This window comes from Somniosus microcephalus, chromosome 20 (genome assembly GCF_052327205.1).
Source record: "Somniosus microcephalus isolate GS21.2 chromosome 20, FLI_Smic_1.0, whole genome shotgun sequence".
Taxonomy (NCBI): domain Eukaryota; kingdom Metazoa; phylum Chordata; class Chondrichthyes; order Squaliformes; family Somniosidae; genus Somniosus; species Somniosus microcephalus.
The window spans coordinates 39,819,023-39,831,473 of record NC_141006.1 but is presented as its reverse complement, the minus strand read 5'-3'; positions in this window follow the sequence as shown (position 1 = coordinate 39,831,473).

Genomic DNA, 12,451 nt, shown 5'->3' with positions numbered 1-12,451 from the left:
GTACCATCAACAAGATGCACTGCAGCAACTCACCAAGGCTTTTTTGGCAGCATCAAACCCGCGAGCTCTACCATCTAGAAGGACAAGGGTAGCAGACGCATGGGAACACCACCACCTCCAGTTCCCCTCCAAATCACACACCATCCTGACTTGGAAGTATATCGCCGTTCCTTCATCGTCGTTGGGTCAAAATCCTGGAACTCTCTCCCAAACAGCACTGTGGGAGTACCTTCACCACACGGACTGCAGCGGTTCAAGAAGGTGGCTCACCACCACCTTCTCAAGGGCAATTAGGGATGGGCAATAAATGCTGGCCTTGCCAGCGATGCCCACATCCCATGAATGAATAAAAAAAACACCAAGGTGGCAGCTAAAGTCTCCATTATTTAACCTTTTCACTATTATGGTTCAAATATTGATTCCTTTATTTTCCCTCTACCGAGAGCCCTTCCCTATTCTTGGGCTCCTCTCCCACTTCGCTGTTTTACCAGGGCCTGGTTCTCATTCTGTTCTTTCCCTCTGTGTGCTCTTCATTAGCTGACGGTAGTCCACTTTTAAGTACTGGCCTGATCCCTTTTGACAATGCCACCACCCCCCTCTCTGACTGAGTACCCCCATGACAACCGCCATCTTCACCCATCCCCGTAGCTGAGTGGGCCTCTGCTTTTGCCTCTGCAGGTATTCTCTGACCTGTTGGCTTGCTCAGCTCCATGTTTCTGGAGCCAGGCAGTCTCATGATAGTAGTCCCAGGCTTGGCCTGGCCCTGCACTGCAGGAGGTAGAAGGGAATGGCGTCGGATTGCCGACTCCGTTTGGACATTTTCCTGGAGGTGTCATCATATGTCCTCCAGCCTCCAACTGCCCCACCCCCCACACTCCTGCCATTGGTCGCCTAGCATGCCCATACTCGCGGTGAACCGCCTTCCCACACCAATTGGAAAGCGAATATACTCTTCATTAGCCGACGGGATGATTTTTGATTGTCCGTCAAACAGCCTTTCTTCCCATGTCCGATACTTTTATAGACAAAAGTGTTCCAAGAAAACTTTTTTGAAAACACAATTTGTTTATGCCCCTATGATTGTTCTCCTGGGTTGCTCGCAGCAGTGTCCTGAAGCTTAGTCTTCAACTCCTGGAGACTCCAGGGTAATCCTGGAGAGTTGGCAACCCTAGAATAGAAGCGGGCAAAGAACGGGGAAAAATCCCTTGGGCTGAGTCGGCCTTGGTTGCCATGCCAAAGGGGCGGTGTCAATACACATCAGCGGACCTCCTCCTCACAATACAATACAATACAATACAAATCGCTTTATTGGCATGATAAGGTACATCTTATGTTGCCAAAGCATCAAAATACATTTATGGTTGAACACATAAACGCGGTTCCATTCATACAGTGTATAAACAGGTATATCCCTGAGTTTATAAATATATTTTCGCCTTGTTTATATATACTCTTGTCTTAGTTTACTGGTTATCCCTCTGTTCATGGCAAGCTGTAACATAGTGTGCCGCCAGTGTTACACAGCTTCTCTCCTCCCCCAGTAGGAATGGGAGTTTTTGGTTGTCAGTCAGATTTCTGAATTCAGGGCATATTTGTGAGAATTTTTGATAGAAATTCTCTCTGATGCCCTGATATTTTCCACAGGCTGTGAGGAAGTGCATCTCTGTCTCAACTACTCCCTGACTGCAGTGAGAGCATATCCTGTCTTCTCTTGGCAGCCTGGTCTGCCTGTGTCTGCCTTTTTCGATCGCTAGGCTATGTTCGCTAAGTCTGTACCTTGTCAAGGTTCTTCTCAGTTTGTTATCCTTTACCATGGTCAGGTAATCAGCTATGTTGTATTGTCTGTTTAGGGCCAAGTAGCAATTGAGTTTGCTTTGGGTTTTTGTTGTTTCTGCCCAATATGACAGATATTTTTCCTTTTGCTTAGCGACGATTGTGTTGGGTCGAATTCTTTGTGTTACCCTGTCACTGTCCTGGGGCTGGTTATTGTTAGTATTGTTATTAGTTACTTTATTGAGTCCCAGGACTAGTTGACTGAGGGTATTCTTCTTTATGGTCAGCTCTTGGCATTTCAGGGCATCGTAGTGATAGCATTGGGGGTTGCTCATTTGTAGGTGATTCCAAAATTTGGTGGCTCTTTTTTGGATAGTGATTATTAATGGGTATTGGCCTAGTTCCGCCCTGCATGCGTTGTTTACTGTTTTCCTTTGAGTCCGGAGGATACTTTTACAGAATTCCGCATGTAGGATCTCAATTGGGTGTTTGTCCCATTTTGCAAAATCTTGTTGTGTTAGTGGTCCCCAGACCTCACTGCCATAGAGTGCAATTGGTTCAATTACTGATTTGAAAATTTTGAGCCAAATGCTAATTGGGATTTCTATTTGGATTGATTTTTTGATGGCATAGAAAGCCCTTCTTGCTTTCTCTTTCAGTTCATTCACAGCCAGTTTGAAGTTTCCCGTAGAACTGATTTTTAAGCCCAAGTATGTGTAGTGAGTGGTTTGTTCAATTTTGGTTGTTCCTACTGTGAAATTTATTGTGGGTCCATGTTGTTTGGATCTTTGCTGGAACACAAGGACTTTGGTTTTTTGGGGATTTATTGTCAGGGCCCAAGTCTGGCAGTACGACTCCAGCAGGTCCAGGTTCTGCTGTAGACCCTCCTTAGTTGGTGACAGCAGAACCAGGTCGTCGGCATAGAGGAGGAATTTAACCTTGGATTCATATAGGGTGAGGCCGGGTGCTGTAGATTGTTCAAGTAGTTTTGCCAATCCATTAATGTAAATATTAAAGAGTGTCGGTGAGATTGGCGAGCCCTGCGTCACCCCCCGCCCCTGTGGGAAGTATTTTGTTTGTTTGTCTCCAATTTTAACTGCACATTTATTGTTTGTATACATTGATTTAATTACATCATATGTTTTACCTCCTACCCCGCTTTCGATAAGTTTCAGGAATAAACCGTCATGCCAGATGGAGTCAAAAGCCTTCTGGAAATCTACAAAGCATGCGTAGATTTTGCTTTTGTTATGGTGAACGTGTTTGTCAATTAGGGTCTGTAGGGTGAAGATATGATCGGATGTTCTATAGTTTGGCAGGAATCCAATTTGGCTTTTACTCAAGACATTGTGCTCTTCAAGGAAGTTTATAAGTCTTTTGTTTATGATGCTACAGAATACCTTCCCCAGGTTACTGTTTACACAGATGCCTCGATAGTTGTTTGGGTCGATTTTGTCCCCACTTTTGTATATGGGTGTTATGAGTCCTTTGTTCCAGATGTCAGGGAAATAACCGACACTCAGAACCAAGTTGAAGAGTTTTAGGATAGCCAGTTTCAGTTTGTCGTCTGCGTCACACTGTTGTCTGTCAGATGCTGGGCCTGGGCTAGGTCCCAGTACCTCTCTCACTTGCTTAATATAAGTAAGTAAATTATATTTTATCAGGTTTATTTTCTTCTATTTAATAGTCCTGAAAAAATTCAGTTCCTAATATTTATTTTAAACATTTTTAAATATTAAAAATGATATTTTAATCAGTTTATTTTCTTCGATTTACTATTTCTCATGAAAGTAAGTTCTTTATTTTTATATTAAATCCAATTTTACATGCAGGAAGCAATATTATATCGGGTATAGTATGACTATTCTGCGTTCTTCAAATCAGAATTTTTATTTTCAAATCTTTTTAAAAACAAAATCTCATATGGCTTATTATTGATCAGATGATTATATCACTCTACCTTTGCATGAAGTTAATTCCTATAATATTCCATATTTAATTTGTCTGCCACTCCATGATTCCTCTCATCCTCGATGTCTAATGCAAACTCTCTAAATCTTCAATTAAAACAAACTATCCACTCACTAGCACCCTACACCCACTGAACAACCCTTAAATAAATATGCAATTAATAAATTAGTTCATTAAATCTTCCACATTCAAATCATCTCAATCCATCATTTCCCCCTCCAATGGAATGCCGCTGCAACCTGTCAAATGACCCTGTAAAGTGGGACATCACCTAGGGTCAGAGCACAGGCATGGTGCAGGCTGAAGTCCCGTCCCACTGAAATTCCACTGCCATTGAGATCTAAAGTAAAGTTTTTCCCCTCTCCCTTAAATGTACATCAGTGAGTAGAATTTTATATTCTGTAAACCAGGACATAGAAGTGATGAAATAAAAACAGAAAATGCTGGAAATACTCAGCAGGTCAGGCAGCATCTGTGGAGAGAGAAACAGAGTTAACATTTCAGGTCGATGGCCCTTCATCAGAACTGGAAAAAGTTGGAGATGGAACAGGCTTTTAAGCAAGTGTAGGGGCAGGGAAAGGTGGAAAGGGAGGAAAGAACAAAAGGGAAGGTCCGTGATAGGGTGGAAGGCAGGAGAGATTAAGAGACAAAAGGGGTGATGGTGCAAGGCAAAAGGAGATGGTAATGGGACAAGTTAAGAAACAAAAGATGGCTCTAGATGAAGTGTAAATGGCGATGGCAGAGTGAAAGACAGCTGCCATGTGAGAGAGAGAAAAAACAGGAAAAAAAAGATAGGGGCAGAGGTTTGGTCTGAAATTGTTGAACTCGATGTTGAGTCCAGAAGGCTGTTAATCGAAGTGTTGAACTTGTCAAAGCAAATATCGAAAGTGAGTGTCTGTGAATATTGAAATGGAGCCAAGAGATAGCTCCTCAGTACTGTAATCGCCAGTGTTACCTTTGTTCATTTATTGTAAGTATTGATTAGTGTTAGAAGCTACTGATTGAGTAAAATAGTGCAGATCTTCATTCCGTAGTGTATTAACTGCTTGATATATTAGACCATGGGATTTAACAAAATACCTCATAAAATGTAGAATTGTAATTGACTTTCAATTAGAATACATTTACATGCTGCTTGTTATTCAACTGTGTTCCAAGTGATCAAAAACTTTAAAATGAGTAATCTTGCTATTCAACCCTACCACTAATATCCTGTGTTGTGCTTTTTCTTTCAAAGAATGTAAGGTTACAAGCCCGTGTACAATTGTTCAGGGTGTTGCTGGTGTGCCTGGAGTACCAGGAATACCAGGGACACCAGGAATAAATGGGATTACTGGTTCCGAAGGAGATGGGGGGGGGGGGTCGTGGTTTGAAAGGTATGATATATATGCACACCCGCTCCTGCTTTCTCGTGAAGCTTTTCCCTGTAATGAATAGTTGCAGTGATTGGTTCTCAAAGTGAACACTAATAATACAGACTTACCATTCAAAATACTGATTAAGATGAATGACCAATTAACCTATTGAGGGATGAATGTCCAGGAGACTGGGAGAATAGTTTCTTTGGGAATAGTGACATGGAATTTTTAAACCACCTTAAACCTTCACTCCCTCCATGACTGGCGTACCGTGTCTGTAGCGTGTACCATCTACAAGATGCACTGCAGCAACTCACCAAGGCTTCTTTGACAGCACCTCCTAAACCCGTGAGCTCTACCACCTAGAAAGACAAGGGCAGCAGCTGCATGGGTAAACCACTGCCTCCAAGTTACATAGAATCCTGACATGTAAATATAGCACCATTCCTTCATCGTCGGTGGGTCAAAATCCTGGAACTCCTTCCCTTGCAGCAATGTGGGAGTACCTTCACCACACGGACTGCAGCGGTTTAAGAAGATGGCTCAACACCACCTTCTCAAGGGCAATTAGGGATGGGCAATAAATGCTGGCCTTGCCAGCGACGCCCACATCCCATGAATGAATTTTTAAAATGTCCAGCTAAATGACTGGAATGGGGAGACAGAGGGGGGAATTTTTCGAGGGGTCAGCGGTCACGTTTGGTGGTGGGTTGGGTGGGAAAATATTCTTTTTGACAGCGGATAGGGAACCCGCTCTCAAGCCATCTCCACGCTACTCTGCCAGATGTCAGGCCTGTCATCGCTGAACAGACCCAACACTAAGCGGCGGGGAGGCAATTTAGATCATTAGAGAGATTGTTAAGAGGCACTTAAATAATATTTTAAGCTTACCTTTCAATTTTGTGTGTTCCCCCATGGCTTCCCTGCTGCTCGGGGATCATGTCATGAGTGGATTCAGCATTGAATTATTTGATTACCTGACAGCTGCAAAAGTTGTATAAAAGCTCCCATCTCACAGCTGTTCACTTTCCAAGCTCAGAAACTGTTGCTTACTGCATTTGGAAGGCAGGTTGAGTTTTATGCAGCTTGCAACTCTCTATCCAGTGCCATCTCATTGGAACAACCTCTCTGACCATTGGCAGATTTGCTTCTCTCATCTCACCTTCACCTGTCATCTATTACATCAGAATGGGTATGGGTTACACTCTCCCACTGAAGGGATAATTACAGTCCTAGCCCTTTTGGGCTATCCCAGATCAGGCGTATTCCCCAGACGTTCACCTTCAACTTAAGTTAGAGATAGCCGAATTCCATAAGACGCTTAAATGGGTCTAAAGGTTCAGGCTATTTCTCCCTAAAGGAACAGAACGACTGAAGATGTTACCATCCTCCAGATAGTACTTTTAATAAGTTGAACTAGACTGTAACCTTCCGGATATTATGAGGGTCCGGAATACCCCCCCCCAGAATTCTGCAACTCCTTACAAAATAGTGTACAGAAACGTGGGTTCACAAGTCTATACAGAATTACTCTTTGAGACTATTCTAAAAATATACAGTTTTATTTAAGAGCCGATGCTCAGTTAACATCTGTTGAATCAGTCGCAACATTAACAATTTAAAATACAATTAGCTTACATTTCTTATTTCTCAGAGATACTTATTTTCAAACCTTTACTTCGTTAGATTTCTTATTTCTTACTTATTTCTAAATCCAGAACATCCACCAAAATCAATCACTTTGACTTCCCGAGACTCATAGTTAAAGACTTACAGAGATGCCTCTGAAGAGTTGAGAAATGCTTTGCCCGTTCAGCAAGTCTGCCTTTCTTTTTTCTCTTTTGGCAGTGGTTTCTCCTTTGATGTTTTCTGCTGATGTTAGCTAATTGTCTTTATTGATACCTCTTTCGAATGCTTTCTATCTTACTGTCAATTCAACTATTGCATGAATAATTATTTCTCTACCTTTAGGTGTTCCAAAAACCATCATAAAAACAATGACAGCTACGGTTTCTGTTTGATGTCATTCCTACAAAATGCTTTCCTTCAATTCTTAATATTGGCTTTACTGGTTTTTAGCAGACATTGTGACTCTCCTCACTGCTCCAAATTCAATACAAACACAATGCAATTGCTTGGTGTCTCTATTGAAGTCATATTTTCAAAGCCTTCTTGTTGGTATTATATTTACAATATGTAAATCAAAACCACTTTAACTGTGTGTTTACTTGTTTTCTAGCTATCTCAATTGGTTGCATATTTAATCTTATGGTTCCTGTCTCCCAAGTTTAACATAAAACTATTTGACCAGCAGGTGTTTCTTTACTTGATGTCATGTTTTCAAAGGCACATGGTTCTTTTAATGTTTGTTTCTGTTTTATGTGTTATTTCTTCACACTTTAAACTGGGCATTTTCATTGTGTTACCTCCAAACTCTAGACCTTTCGGAAGCACCAATGGTTTGTTTCAATCTTTCATTGTTTTAGTATATTTAACTAATTCCCATTTCAAAGCTTGTTTACAACTTTGTTATCAACTGATCTTTATCTCAGAAGCCTGTATTCTGTTTACAGCCTGTGTCTCTGAGGCTTTAGATTTTAAACCCAGTATATCATGTATTAATAATATTAGAAATCTGTTCATGGTATAGTGTATTTCTCTGAATCACGGCTATTCCTTCACACCACCTTGGTCTTCAGAATCCCACCATGATCAGCCCCAACACCAGCAGAACCAGGCATACCAACAGCACCAACAACGCCAACCTTCTTCACAATCAACTGATGCTGCACAGGACACAGGGCATCAGTACCTGACCACATTGCTGCCTGGGATGCCAGGGCTGGCCTCACCATAGCCAGATTTACTTCACTTGATGCTGTACACCCTGGCTGCCACATGATGCGCCAGGTTGGCACCACCCCACACCAACACCATAAAGCATCCCTACAATGCCCAAGTCATTCCTTTCACACTCATCACCATTGTGGGGGGTACCGTTATGTCTCACCATTCACTGCAACTCACTAAGCCACTTCCAAAGGTGCACACAAATCTGTCCAAGAATGCAAAGTGTTGAAAATAAAGATTTCAATGTTTGACAGCACATTAACAGAAACTTCATATGAACATTGACTAAAACACCCAAGTGCCTATCCTTGTGTGTTGTTAGTTGGTATGATTAGACTAGGATGAGGGTGATTGTGAGGGGTGGCTAGTGAGATAGGGAAGTGATAATATAGATAGAGAGGGATGGGTGGAGGTGCAAGGTAAGTGGTGTGATTAAGGATGTGCAGGAGTAGGGTAGGGAAGGCAGAGTGATGGGGATGTGATAATGTAGATAGAGAGGGATGGGTGGAGGTGCAAGGTAAGTTGGTGTGAGTAAGGATGTGCAGGAGTAGGGTAGGGAAGGCAGAGTGATGGGGATGTGATAAGAGGCACAGCAGGATGAGGTTGAGTGTGGCTTTGAAGTAACGTTTCGTGATCTACTGAGATCATTGAAAGGTTTGTACCACTGCAGCCTGGTCCTCCTAACGACATCCCTGCTTGTGTCCTCCTGCGCAATGTGCAACCAGGCTGCGTTGATCTCCTGGGGAGGTCTCTTCCGTCCATTGGAAGGGAATAAGACCTCCCTGCGTGCTGTGACTCCCTCCATAAGCATATGGAGGGAGTCATGGGAGAGCCTGGGTGTAGCCCTGCACCTCTGTGCCGTGCTTGTCAGTGTTTGCAGCACCTCAATTCTGGAGAACACGGACAGCACAACTGTCAAAATAAATTTGCACATGGTCCCTTTAAGGAAACCGGCTGATGACATGTCATCAAGTGACATCATCAGATCCGCTTCCTTCAATTGGCCGACAAACGAGCTGGGCCGGCTTAACAAGCCCAATCATTGGAAATCTTTTCACAGAGTGGGATGCAGCCAGCAGCGGGGTCGCACCCGCCACTGACCCTGGCCACACCGGACCCGCCTCGGTAGGCAAAATCGCGGCCAGAGCTTTGGTTTAACGTTTCATCTAAAGGAACACATTCCTTATAATGCAGCACTCTCAGTTCTGGGGCTTTGCTAATTCTATTTTGGAATAACCTCAGAAAGTTTCAGGAAAGCATACAGAAAGGAGCAAAGAAAATGTCAGCTTGGCTCAGTAGGTAACACTTTCAGCTCTAAGTCACAGGTTATCGGTTCAAGCTCCACTCCAGAATGTAATAAAGGCTGCACTCCAATGTAATACTGAGGAAGTGCCAGAATGTAACAGGTGCTGTCCTTCAAATTAAATGTTAAAACAAGGGCCTGTCTGCCTGTTTCAGTAGTTCAGGGAGCTGTTAAAGATCCCATTCCAATATTTGAAGATGATCAAAGTTCTCAGTAGATTGACTGGTCATTCATTTCATTGCTATTTGTGAGATATTGCTATGTCCAAAGTGGCTGCTACAATTAACAACATAACAATAACCATTGTGTTCAAAGTAATTCATTCAATGGGAGCCACTATGGGATGTGCCCAAGGGATATGATAAAGTTTTATAAATGCAAGTCTTCCAATGTTGAGTTTTATATCGCAATATCTTCATTTGAATGGTAACCCTGTAAAGCAACATGTTTTAGTCCATTTAACAGCTACGAATCACTGAAATGAGTTTGAACGTAGTTTCTGAATCCAAATGAGTTGAGTCAGATATCAGATTTATCCAAATAACTCACTTTTCAAGGAGTTGGATTTCATCTTCTTCAAGTCTGAGTTTAGAATTTTAAGTCTCACTCACCTTTCCTTTTCATTAGGTGCGAGGAACTGTAAGCAGTTGCAAGGCAGGGTAGTAACACTGAGTGGCTGGCACACCATGTACCTGGAAAACTGTAAGTCACTAACGGTGTTCTGTGATATGGACACAGATGGTGGAGGATGGCTGGTCAGTGAATAATTTCAGCTTCTGTGGATTTCCTGGTATTACTGTGTGAGATCTTAGGGGTGAAATTCCAATTTGGCGGTAACTGCAATGGAAAGGAAAATCAGATGGTGTGTATAACGGGAGGCCTATTCGCTACCGGTCATTCTGTGCCCCCACCGAGGTCACATGGAATTTACAGCACAGAACAGGCCATTCGTCACTTGACCATTACGTCATAACTTGGCCATTCCACTAGTTCTGTAATATTCATGGAATAAAAATTCTGCTTCCATGCACTGAAAATGCATATTGTGAAATTGAGCACTCCCAGCCGTAATTTTCTTTCTGTTAATGTAAAAGATGGAAACTGGCAGACTGGGTTTGTGTAGTTTTGCGATGTGCGCCCGTGGTGCTCTTCCGGAGCACTGAGGCAGAATGTTCTATCCAACATACCACAGTTGGGAGCTGGGATCTCTGTGTTTGCCATATCCTGGTTTTGTAATTTGTTCATATTATCAGGAACATATCCCTTAAAAAGCAAAATAGTTACGGACGCTGGAAATCTGAAATAAAAACAGAAAATGCTGGAAAATACTCAGCAGGTCAGGCAGCATCTGTGGAGAGAGAAACAGAGTTAATGTTTCAGGTCAATGACCTTCTGTCAGAACCAGTTTCTCTCTCCACAGATGATGCCTGACCTGCTGACTGTTTTCTAACATTTTCTGTTTTTATCCCTAATATAGTCATAATAAGTACATGATATCAGAGGACCCACAATATGGAATCGTGAAGCCACAGTGTTAATTTATATCAATAAAATAATAACTGATTTTATGTATAGCTGCTCAATATGATTCTTTTTTATACTGTAACATGTATTACAAATGGTAAAATTCCAAAGGCATCCACGTCAAAAGACAGTTTGCTGCTGGCCCAGAATTTGCGCTGGGTAATAACAGTGAATGCACAGCATTTGCTGTTGTTACCCCTTTGAAACTGACCGCAACTTCAGGATTTAGCGCATGCGCATCCTAACTTGGAAATCCTGAAGTTGCGGTCAGTCATTCACTGCTCCGACACTGGCAGCGCTGTACCCCCCCTCCCCCTCCCCCCACAGCCAGCAATGAGTGTAATCAGGAAAATCAGGAAAACTGACGACAACTTGGGCTTTTCCGCGGTAATATCGCTGTTAAATACCCAGTTAAAATTTAGACCCTTTTGGATTAGGTGTAACTGGGGTTTTAACAGTGCGTTGACTACTAAACAGACGTTATGGGCCTGAAAAACTAATTTTAATTTTTTGTGGAGTGTCAAATTTAACCAAAAAGTTTTTTCATCTTTATTTCAGGTTTGCCTTTTCCTCATACGAGAGCCCCAAACTTTGTTTAGCTCTCTATAACATTTTGGAAAAAGTTAAAATCAAAGGCGCTTACTCACGAAGGGTCATCGACCTGAAACGTTAACTCTGTTTCTCTCCCTACAGATGCTGCCTGACCTGCTGAGTATTTTCCAGCATTTTCTGTTTTTATTTCAGATTTCCAGCATCTGCAGTATTTTGCTTTTGGATTTGAGCTCGCTCACTTCCTGGTTCCTGGTGTATGAGAATTCTGCATTGTGATTGGTTGCTTAGACAGCTTGTTTTCAACTGAATGTCGGAAAAGCCAAACTTCTCGCCACAGAGATCGTGAGATCTGTGTGAGAAACTCACATAGGAGCCAGCGGCGATGGTCTTTGCTTCGCCGCTGACCGCAAATTACGGGCCATTAACTTTTTCTCAGTTTTAAAAGACGTAAATTTGATGGATCAAGAGAGCAGAGCAAAGTGGTATGATCAACTCACACTTGTTTTTGCCCCTGTGTTTAATGGTTAAAACAAAGAATTAGCCATCCGCTTTCAGTCCTGCAATCTATTGTATTGTGCTGGTACATAGATTATCACTATTTATATTTTAATCCATTTAGTAATAAAATGTAAACTACTATATTATATGTGTGATCTTAGTTATTCTTTGAATAAAATTATATGTTACCATGGGTAAGAGAGAGTACATCTAAGATAGACAAGATAGACAGCCTAGCCAGGAAAATCATTGTCAGGTATTACTTTTAAAACTTTTATACCCTGTTTCTCTCTCCACGGATGCTGCCTGGCCTGCTGAGTATTTCCAGCATTTTCTCTTGTTATTTTACTTTGAGAATTAAGTTGCCACGCCTCAAATTTATTACATTTAGAATCTTTAAAGGAGGAAGATACATTACTTTAACCCCATGAAATCTGCATATTGGGAAAATCAGTGGCAGCTGAAATTCAAAGTAAACATGTGGCACAATACATATCACAAGGGCATGAACAAGCACATCAGCAGCTCTTAAAGGGCTGCAGTTTAGAAATTGTGATTATTTTGCTGGCTAGTGATTCCCGGTTTCTGAAATGCCTGAAGCAAGGGAAGGACCACGAATGCC